Source organism: Ursus maritimus, unplaced genomic scaffold (genome assembly GCF_017311325.1).
Source record: "Ursus maritimus isolate PB19 unplaced genomic scaffold, ASM1731132v1 scaffold_36, whole genome shotgun sequence".
NCBI lineage: Eukaryota > Metazoa > Chordata > Mammalia > Carnivora > Ursidae > Ursus > Ursus maritimus.
This window is the reverse complement of record NW_024426230.1, coordinates 8,772,405-8,784,036: the sequence shown is the minus strand read 5'-3', so window position 1 is coordinate 8,784,036 and position 11,632 is coordinate 8,772,405. Positions and strand designations below refer to the sequence as shown.

The following is an 11,632-nucleotide window of genomic DNA, read 5'->3' as shown; positions in this document are numbered from 1 at the left end:
GTATAAGCCACCCAGTTTGTGGTACTTTGTTACTAATACAGCCTCCTTTGTTATGGTTCTTTGTTACTAATACAGTTAATGTCATAACTAATACAGCCTCCCATTGATAAACTGCCTCTACTTCCAGCCCCTGATAGAGAAGGTGGAACATTCTTGTAAGCTCCCACTTTAGGTCAAAGCTATGGGGAAGAATGCAAGGAGTTCTGCGCCAAGGACAACCAATCTTTAAGTTTGCCAGGACCTAGGATTGCTGGAGCCTGGCTCAGAGAGATGACACAGGACCATCAAAGTATTCTCAGACAATAGGAGGCTGTAGTGGGTCGTGGGTGCTAAGTTAGAAGCCCATGTAGACCCTAGCACATGGCTGCCATTTTGGGTTGTGTACAGGATGAGTAAGCAGAGGAAGCTGATCAAGAGAAAGTAGGAAGAATGGAGAGAGGCAAGTTGACGAGAGAGACTGAAGAGAGAGACAGAGACAGAGAGACTGGCTGGGCCCTCGAGCTGTCTTGTTTCTGCATTTCCTGAAGCCAGATTTCTCTGGGTTCCCTCATGCATACCCTTTAATAAATTCACCCCTTTTTGCTCTGGTAATTTGATTGTTCTCTTTCTTGAACCTAAAGTGAGATGAGTATGACAGCTCGGAGAGGAAACTTCAGTCCCTAGAGAGGAAACACGTAGCAAAAGAATGACTAAGACATTTCACTTGGTCTAACTCCCCATGTTCTCCTGTCTTAATCTGAGAAATAGCAGAGTGAGTTAAAAACTAAAAAATAGCTTTTTCTAAAAGCCCTAAATTTTAGGCACAAGGTAGAATCGTTCTGGAACCCTGTGACAAAGCATAGCCTAAAAAATGGAGAGAAGGGTGGGGGCAGGGGTAAGGGAATGAGCATAGCAATGGAGCTGGAGCCTGGAAGGACTATGGAGACCCAGACGGATCTGCTGAAGCAGTTTGGCCTTTTCCCACAGAAGGAGAGTGGCCCAAACGATACGCATTTCAGAAAGATGAGGATACCAGCAGTGTGTGGGATGGATTTGAGGGGAACAAGACTGGAGATAGGGAGTATGACTAAGAGGTTGTTGCAGGAATCCGGCCATGAGGTGATGGTGGCATGAGATGAGGACAGGACCCTGGAAGAGGACAGAGGAAGGGACTGAGAGGAGAGACGTTGAGGGGGGTAACACTGAGCAGACCCGGTGAGGGAGGAATGGATAAGGACTTACTCACTGAGGTGAACGGTGGCAGAGACAAGTCCCTGCGTTCAGCGACGAAGGTAGCACATTTCTGACCCTTATCACCCCAAGAACCAGTTCCTGACATTTAAGACCTGGGTCCTCCAGCAAGGCCCCCATCCCTAGGGGCTGAAGGCATATGCTAGCCCTGCAACAGCAGGAAAGCTTCTCTCCAGGCTGCTGCTGGCTCAGAGCCTCACGCTAGAGCTCTGTGTTTACACATTCAGGAGAATCGAATCTCACATAATCACATATGTGACAAAGGCCTCAGCTATAAGCAACATTAATGAAGACAAATGAAGGGGCCGAACGCTGCAGCTCGCACAGCAGCTCCCAGGGCCCTGCCTCGCAGGGAGGCTGCTCTGTGGGGGCAGCTCACTTTTGGCCGCAGCTCTTGCCATGCCTGGTGGACATGTAGGAGAAGCCTCTCACCGAGGGGGCGCCTCAGCTGCTGCCTGGACAGCCTGGGCTTGAGGACAGGCCGTGGCAGGGGGCTTTGCGGGAAGTCTAAGATTCTAAGAGCATGTTTACACAATTTTCTGAAAGTTATCTTAGGGGAGATATGCAAGTAGAGTTTAGTTGGATATGGTCTGATCGTGTTAAATAAACAAGCTCCCTGCATCCTGGTGGTTGTTGATTGGGAAAGTAGCTATTAGAATTTTAATTCCAGCCAGTGAGTGGCCATACCCCGATAGGCATCCAACAGAGTGCCATGAATCAGTCCTGCATCCAGGATGGGGTTGGCCCTTAGCTCAGTTCCCTCCTCCCCTCTAAGGCCCCTTGTATCTGCCCATCCATTTCTTTTTGTGACAGAACAGAAAACATTCAACTTTGGGAGTTGTGCTCCCACCTCTCCTGAGGGGATCACAGCCAATAGATTAAAAGAAGGCATTTATAAATCAAGCAGCATAGGCCCTGGCTGGCGGGGCTGGGGAGCAAGCAGGCCCCACCCTGCCAGGCTGGGTTTTAATGCGTAGAACTAGCTCAGACAACCTCTGGAGGTGGAAAAGACAGCAGTCTAATGTGTCTTTGGTGAGAGGACAGAAACTACTGCCCCATTCACAGGCAGAAGTGTTTGCTGTGAAAGCATCCAGACCTGGCAGCAGGGAGAGTCTCACCACCATTTCAGGATCTGCTCTGTGAAATTCAAGAGACTGCAGGAGGACAACCTCTCTCCCAAGGGAGGTCTCCAACAGGACAATAAAAGAAAGACCCCTCATCAGAGTCCAAATGAAACATTCTCAGAATTTCCCGACATGAATTAAACAAGCCGATCTTATTAGATCAATATGAAGGGATTTGAAACTAATTAATCAGTGTAGAGATCAGATGAGTCGATGACAGTGAGACAATGGTATGAAAACTTGGCGCGTCTGTAAAAAGGCCTGCCTGAATTCAGACAGTGTAATAACACCAGCTCTCACCCCCTGTGGAGGAAATTCCAATTGCTCAGTAAAAGAAAGTGAGTTGGGTGACAAATCCACTGTCACCAGCAATCTTCTTCAGGGAATATCCTCTTAATGACACTCAGATTGATTTTCCATTCTCGGAAGGAACAGAAGGAAGTAGAAGTGATCAGAAAACATAAATATCTTTTAATAAAGCCAGGCAGGCTGCTGGAAGAATACATGTGTACAAGAGAAATAATCAAGAAAAATAATGCACTAGGGAAAATGACTTTCCAGCATCAACAGGGTGATTGAATCAATAAAACTGGGATGGGAACCAGCATGGAGCCTCTTACCACACGGCTTACCTGGCAGCTACACCCTCAAGGCGGAGGCAGGGGAAGCTCACGTCTGGGGGGGCCGACCTCTCTGGCTCCAGTTTCCTCCTCTCCTGAAACAAATATTTGGGTCAGATGAACTCTAAGGTCCCTTCTGGCCCCAAGATGCTACTACTTGTTACTATACTAGTGTCCCCTTCTCCATGGTCAGCAGCAGTCCAGAAGTAGATGATTCTCCTTCTGCAGGTCAAGAGTATCTTCTTACAGGCTTTCTCCCGTCACTGAAGGTCAATAGTAGCCTAACGCTATGTCACAATGCCTACATCGTTCACCTCATTCATCTCCTCATGCAGGCACTTTACCATCTCTCATCATCACCAGAAGAGTGAGTTCAGTACAATAAGATCTTTTCAGAGACAGAGATACCATATTCACATAACTTTTAATACAGTAGATTGTTACAATTGCTCTATTTTATGATTACTCTCTTACCATACATAATAAATTAAGCTTTATCACAGGTATGCATGTATAGGAAAAAACATAGTATATAGTTTTGATGCTTAGATAGTACTATCCACGGTTTTAGGCATCCACTGGGGGGCCTGGAACGTATTCCCCTGTGGATAAAGGGGACTACTGCATTCCAGAGCTACCCCGGAAAGGGGCCCAGGTCGGCACTGACAGAGAAGTGGTGATAACTACACTGTGGGAGGACAGAGTAGGGACTCTAAATCAGGGCTAGACCTGATTTCCATCCACTCTCTTCATTTATCAGAATCTTCTCAGGACCCAGTCAGGTTGTATCATATTATTTTATACTAGCCTAGTGCTATGCTGTCCATGTGGTGACTCAAAGGGTATACACCCCTCATGTTACCTGAAGTGGTGAAAAGCCCTCAGCTTTTGGAGTCAAAAAGAATTGGATTCAAATCCCCACATCATCACCAGCTGGTTGTGTGATTCTAGACTAGTCACCTCCATGTAATGGAATATTCGGCGGCCATTAAGGAGAATGAAGTGGCTCTGTAAGAACTTGCATGGAAAAATGTCTGCAATGTATTATTTAATAGCACACCAAAAGGTGAAAGCAACCCAAGTATCCATCAGTGGATGAATGGACAAACGAAATATGTATACACACAATGGGATATTACTCAGTCTTCAAAAGGAAGGAAATTCTGACACATCCTATCACATAGAACGACCTTGAAGACATTATGCTAAGTGAAATAAGCCGGTCACAAAAGGGCAAATCCTGTATGATTCCATTTAGCTGAGGTGGTCAGATTCATAAAAATAGAAAGTAGAGTGGTGGCTGCTAGATGTGGGGTGGGGGAGGGGAGACTAGGGAGGCAGTGTTTAATGAGTACAGGATTTCAGGAAGACAAAGAGTTCTGGAGATGGATGGTGGTGATAGTTACACAACAATGGGAATGTACTTAATGCCACTCAACTGTATACTTAAAAGTGGTGAAAATGGTAAAATTTTATGTGATGTATGTTTTCTACAATAAAAAAAGTAAATGTCAGAACAGTAAATATAATATGATCCCATTTTGGTTACAATTTTTTAAATCTCTCTATATTATCTGTGAGCACAGGAAAGTCTGGAAGGGTACATACCATGCTGGTCACAGTGGTTACTTTGGGGGAGTGGGGTTGGAAAGGGGTGCTAATGGATACTATGATTTACAAGTTACATGTGTCTCAAAGCACAAGAGCTTGCGTTCAGTTCTGACAGGGCAATCTCAATAAATTCTGACTCTCAAGATCCTTCTGTTTCCAAAGGAAAATGTATTCATCATTACTCTGGTTACTCCTTCCTGGAATGCGGTCTGTGGCTTTCCATTTTTTACTAAGTACAATCCAAACTCCTTAGCCTGGTATTTAAAGCCCTGCAACCAGCCTCTTACCATTCCCTTTTAACTGCCTCCATGCGCCCCATCACAACCATTCCATGCTCCCTGAGCACAGTTCTTCACCTCCATGGCTTTGACCAAGCCATTCGGTCTCCACTGTCCTTCCCCTCAGTCTCTGCCTACAGATACCTCATCCACTCTTCTGGGACACAGTCTCTGAATCCCTCAGGCAGAAGTGATTTCTCCTTCCTCCGTCAAGGCAATCATGACATCGAACTCATCTCTGATTTGTCTGCGTAGACCTCTTCTCTCCCCTCAGGGCCCCTATGCTCCTTGGGAGAAGGAACCAGGCTTTACGCAGCCTGGTGCGTAAGGCACCTACCACAGCGCACTCATACAACTGCAACAATAGGGATGGCGGGGAGAGCTCAGCACAGTGCAACCCGCGCGACCCCGAGCTCAAGCGCCTGCTTCAATGTTGCACCCTCGGCACCTGGATCACCTTACTTCGTCCCAGCCACTGCCACTCATTGAGCACCTGCATGCCGGCGGCACCGACCTCACAAGATTTCTGTGGTATACGAGGTATTATCCCCACTTCGCAAATGAAGAAACCGTGGCGCAGAGATTAACTTGCCAGAGATCATACCACAAAAATGGGAATTTGAACTCAGGCCTGACGTCCTAAAACATGTGTTCACAATACTTACAATCGACGGCCTCACCAGGAGGCTCGCGCATGGCGTAGGCGCTCCGTACTTGAGCGTTGAATGACTTCAGTCGGAGGGCGGGCGGCGCGCGGCCGGGAGAGCGCGGGACGGCGGGACGGCGGGACGGCTGACGCAGTGCTGTGAAGCCCTGCGGTGCTCTGGGCTCCCTTGAGCAGCGCCAGCGCTAGCGGTCAGTTCATTCCCGCCGGCCACGTTCAAAAGAAAACTCCATCCTGGCTCTACTGCTCCGTTCAACCACAGCTTTCTCTTCACTCTCTTCCTCAAGCAATTTCAACACCCATTTTCTCTCCAACAAAAGCCTCATCTCTCCCCCAAACAGCCAGGCTCTGCTTTTATCTGTAGAACCTCTCGGATCCTGTCCTCAGACGTGCAGACATGATTCGGCCACTCGACCTTTTGTGCTCTTCAGAGCGCTGCTGGTGCGGAACGTGGGAGAGGCTCTCAGACACTGAGAAGAGATTCCAGGGGCTCCAGGAAGGGCAGGAAGGAGGGGCTGCCCACTGCCCAGAGAAGTGGGCGCCAGGGTGCATCAGCGCTTCCTCACAAGCGCACGGTGTCTGGAGACCTGTGCTGCGCCCATGCGCCCCTGGAAAAGGTGGCTAGTCTGAACAGAGATATGCTCTAGGTGTAAAACCGGCTATTCCAAGATTTCACAGGAAAAAAAGGCTGCAAACTCTCTCATGAATAATTTTTAATGTTGATGACATGTTAAAATGGTAAGATTTCGGTTAATTAGATTCAATATACATATTGTTAAAGTTAATCTCACCGTTTCTTCCTAATTTTTTTTTCTTTTTTTTTTTAAGATTTTATTTATTTATTCGACAGAGATAGAGACAGCCAGCGAGAGAGGGAACACAAGCTGGGGGAGTGGGAGAGGAAGAAGCAGGCTCATAGCAGAAGAGCCTGACATGGGGCTCGATCCCAGAACGCCAGGGTCACGTCCTGAGCGGAAGGCAGACGCTTAACCGCTGTGCCACCCAGGCGCCCCTCTTTCTAATTTCTTTAACGTGGCTAGAAAATAGGAAATTACACATGTGACACATTTCTGGTCAGAGCCCATCCAGACCCCCAGACTGTTTCAGACCCACGCCTTACCCAACCACTGGGGGTTCCGGCTGCCTGGACTCAACTTAACCCCACTTGGACTTTCTGTACAGCCGCAGCTATAGTGACCCATACTCTGGAGCTTAGAAGTATCCTGGCCTCTAAGCCAATTGCAGAGTTTGAATATAAGAAATAGCTGGATCTTGGTGCATTCACTCGTATTTCCCTCTCCAGCCCATCTCCCCTGCTTCTTTCATTTCAGACAGTGGTTCTCAACATGCGGTCCCTGGACCAGCAGCATTTCATCACCTGGGAACTTGAACTTGCTAGAAATGAATTATCAGGCATCATCCAGAAATTCTGATTCAGAAACTGTGGGGATAGGGCCCAGCAATCTGATTTTTAATAAGCCCCAATGTTAGTCTGATACATGCTGTTTTCTTTTTTTTCCCTTTTCAAGTTTTTATTCAAATTCCAGTTAACACAGTGTAATACTAGTTTCAGGTATAGAACTTAATGATTCATCACTTACATACAACACCCAGTGCGCATCCCAACAAATGCCCTCCTTAATGCCCATCATCCATTTAGCTCATTCCCCCACCCACCTCCCCTCCGGCCACCCTCAGTTTGTTCTCTATAGTTAAGAGTCTGTTTTCTGGTTTGCCTCTCTCTTCCCCCACCCCCCATGTTCCATCCATTTTGTTTCTTAAATTCCACATATGAGGGGCGCCTGGGTGACTCACTCAGTTTAGTGTCTGCCCTCAGCTCAGGTCATGATCCCAGGATCCTCAACGGAAAGCCTGCTTCTCCCTCTCCCTCTGCCTGCTGCTCCCCCTGCTGTGCTCTGTCAATAAATAAATAAAATTAAAAAAAAAATTCCACATGAGTAAAATCATATGGTATTTGTCTTTCTCTGACTTAATTCGCTTAGCATAATACACTCTAGCTCCATCCACATCATTGCAAATGGTAAGATTTCATTCTTTTTGATGGCTGAATAGTAGTCCATTGTGTGTGTGCGTGCCACATCTTCTTTATCCATTCATCAGTTGATGGACCTTTGGGCTCTTTCTATAATTTGGCTATTGTTGATAATGCTGCTATAAACATCAGGGTGTATGTACCCTTTCAAATGAGTATTTTTGTTTCCTTTGGGTAAATACTTAGTAGTGTAATTGCTAGATAGTAGGGTAGTTCTAACGCTAATGTTTTCAAACCACTGTTTTAGTGCATTGTTTTTCAAACTTTGCTGCATATTTTGACCACCTGGGGAGCTTTTAATCTGGGCTTTCCCAATGCTCAGATCACACCTCATGGCAAGTAAATCAGAATCTCTGGGGGTGGGACCCAGGCATCTGTTTTTTAAAAACTTCTTCCTTGATTCCAGTGTGTAGATACAGTCTAGCACCATTGTCTAAAGGTAAAGGACTTGAGAATATCTGCCAGAGCTGGGCAGGCTGCAGTATGTAAGTGGGACAGCCTCACTGGGGGACGGGGTGGGGAAGACAGGGCAGTGCATTTTCTAATGGCGTGAGAAAGAGGCTGAGCTGTGAACACGCAACCTGGAAGGTCTCTTTCAGTAGGTCAACCACTGTAATGAAACAGGGTTTAGTTCTTTAGATTTTCTGAAGTTGAAATGACATGTGGAAAGGGAACAGATTTTTCCCACAGTTCACCCAGAGGTGAGGTCAAAAGAGGCCTGAGTCCAGGTATGTTAAGAACAGCGATGTCTAACTATTAGGGTTCCAAAAATTGTAATACATGTTAGAAACTTACATTTATTAAATTAAGGCTTGTAACACATGTAAAATTTAAAAAATACACAAGGCAATGTAATCATCCTATTCACAATGTAATAGCAGGATTTATTTTTAAAATTCATGAGCATGGTACCAAAATTTAGAAGTTTAAATCTGATGATAATTTCCTTCTTCCAGTCCTATTAGCATATCTTTGGGGATAAAATTTACAAAAAGTCCAAATTTGAGGCCTTTGGTGACCATGAGATCCATGGGTGAAAGTCCCTCCTTTGTTGTGCCCCGGTATAGGTAGGTTGGGGCACATGGGAAGGAAGTGGGGGCTCTGCAGGTGTGCACGAGCAATGCCAGCCTCTCTCCAACCCCCACCCACCTGACACACAGTTTGTGCTGTCTCTGCTGTTCGCCGCCCTCCTGGACTGTGGTACCCCCTGTCCGTAGGCACACTGGGCTGCTGGCAACAGAAAGAGAGCAATGACAGTCATAAGACCCCTCCGTTCACCATATCAAAGTAATTCCTCCAGTTTGATACACAGTTGTCTGGGGAAGGGAGGAACTGGGCAGCACCTGCAGTATTTGGGGTTTATAAAAGCACATATTCTTGTGTTCCAGAGGCTAGACTGGGGTCAGGACTCAATGTGACATTATACTTTAGGAAGAAGAGAAAGCAATTCCAGACTGAACAACAGTTATTGACTGAGTAGCAGGCACATCAGTGAGGAGCTGCAGATGGTCCCAGAGGCATATGCTTTCTCCTCTGAGAGGTGAACTCAGAGACATGCCCGCTAAAGAGACCCCCAGCCGCATGCCTCAGAGGTCTCTAAGGCCCACGGCAAGGTCTGTGGGATCCACATAGTGCAGGCAGCCTGGGCACCAGAGGATGAGGAGTAGCGGGGGTGGGGGAGGGATGGGGCAGGGAGGAACCAGCAAGTCCTGTTGTCACTGGCTCCATGTGAATGTCACTGGCTCCATGTGAATCCATGGCTGCCACAGTCTTCCTGTTTCCTAGAGATACAAGGCCAGGCCTCAGGCCATCTTCTCTCCTGGAGACCAGAGTTTCTAGGGAAGAAGGTCCACACCCAGGCAGGGGAGGGTGAACACTGAGATTCAAAGTCCAAGGCCAGCCCTTACATTTCACAATCAGAGGGAACATCTACTATAAACCCATGGTATCCTTGGCCAAGGCAAAGTCTGATTCCTTGGTCTCATTCGCCCCATTACCTCCCCTCTGGGTCCATAGGTTCCTGAGTTTCTTTAACCTATGGAAAACATGAGGAGGAGGGGGAAGAAAGGGAGAGGAAGGGGGGAGGGGCAAATAAGCACATGGCCTGCCCGTAGCCCCAGGGCACCAGGGTGGTAAACACTTGGAGGGAAGCCAGCCGTCTGGCACCTCAAATCTTCCACACCTCCCCAGCCAAGACTCAGACTTGTATATTCCGGGCTCTTATGCCTCATTTAACCCAGGCTTTAACTTACCAAGACCTGGGTCTGGGTTATTCCATCCAAAACTTTCCTCTGGAAATCTAGATTGTAATGCAAGATGTACATTCTCAGAATCAGATTTCTGAGGCCTAAATGCAGGACAGTGTGGACTTAGCAGTCTGGCTACATTCCAGTTCCGTCAGTCCATCAGATGAATACCAATGAGGTGTTCACTGCTTCCGCAGGATTCCGGAGACAGCGATGGCCCAGGTAAATCAGAAGTACCCAGCCAGAGCTCAGCTGGTCTAGTTATTTAGGGAGAATAAGGAGAACACAGAGGGTCTGCGATGATTGGTGGACTCAATCCTGAGGTTGCCGTATTGCTCCTCCATTGGCCTTATAGCTACTGGTCCTAAAATCTAGCCCTCGATTCTGCAGGATGGAAGACCGCTTTTGAAAGACAACCTGAGACAAACCCAAATGAGAGTCTTGCAACAAGTATCACAATAATAATAGTAGTGTTGGTAATGATGGTTGACACACATCACTAACTGTGCCAGGTGTGATTCTAATGCTTCACATGGATTTACTTGGCATAGGATCTCTGGGGCAAGGTAAGGACCAGCCTCACCAAGGTGGACTCAGGCAGCTCCCCGGGGGACAGTCCCTTCCGCACTGCCAGTTCTCTGACACAGATCCATTGTGACTCTTCAACTTTAACCTGCTAGTTCAAGTCTTAGCCAGCGGAGGACCCAGGCCAACCCCTCACCCCATGGGAAGGCGAGCAGGCCCCCAACGACTGCACTAAATGAACTTGCCTTTAGGAGAAACACAGGAAGGAGGGAGTGTGAGCATCTCCAGGAGGCAAACACTGTCTGCTCATTGCTATTGCTCCCCTAGGGAGCCGTGGGGGTGAGGGGGTTGTCTCATTTTATGAAAATATGATACATAAAAAGCCTAAATTAAAATGAATCAGAAAATTATGATTGCCTCTATAAAGCAACTTGCTCTGGAGTACCTTTCTGTATTTCCCTAAGTATATTTAAAACAGGATTTCAAAATTAGATTTACTGAAAGCTCATCAAGTACACATGCATTGCATGGTGCACAGCTTTATAAGTGCCCCTAAACCACTAGTTTGCAAGAACCTCATTTTCCGAGGAGTGTGGCCTGCGTGAGGGAGGGGGAGAAGGGAGTAAAAACAACATCACAGCAGCTGCTGACCGTGTGTGGGCCCTAGGCGTTTCGGCACCACCATGTGGTCCTTACAACACGCCCGTGGGGGAGGAATCACCATCTCCATTTACAGATAAAGAAACTGAGGCTAGGGAGGTCAAATGCCATCCTCTGTACTGCAGAGCCATTAATAGTAGAGATTTGTTGGAAGCCAGGCTTTCCTGACCCCAACAACCAGAACTACAGACAAGGTGCAAACCAAGACAAGGTCCAGCCATTCTCCAAAGTTAGTCCCATGGTTCCCTAATTACAGATGTGGTTGCAGAATCCCGTCATTTCCCTTCTTTTTGACCTTCTTTGTCTCCTCCCTCCAGTCAGAATGAATTTTAGCTGCGTCTGGAGCGGAGTCTGCCTCCGGCTGCAAAGAGCAACTCAGTCGCTGGGGCCAGCCCAGCTGGTGGGTCTGTGAATAAATGCCACTTCCAGAACCATTCTTCAAAAACCACAGTTTGACTAGAAGGACTCAGATGCCTGCGCCTGTCTACAAGGGCCATCCCGCGAAGCTGCCTGCTTGACCAAGAGGTGCCCTGGCTGTGGAACCACACAGGTGCACCGAGTGTCAGAGGAGCACAACAGGAAGTTCTCAGAAAGTCCCCCCCCCCCCCCCCCCCCCCCCCC

General features: G+C 47.5%; 1 protein-coding gene across 2 annotated transcripts in view; it reads right to left on the bottom strand.

Annotated features, from left to right (window-relative positions):
• Window positions 1–2,888: 2,888 nt before the first annotated feature.
• NUBPL (nucleotide binding protein like) overlaps window positions 2,889–11,632 on the bottom strand; it is a 290,856-nt gene continuing 282,112 nt past the window's right edge. The window contains exon 16 of one of the 2 annotated variants that reach the window (XM_040620813.1): window positions 2,889–3,069. The gene's annotated coding sequence lies outside the window, so the exon portion shown is untranslated. The remainder of the gene's footprint in view (window positions 3,070–11,632) is intronic. The other variant, XM_040620814.1, reaches the window with a different exon arrangement.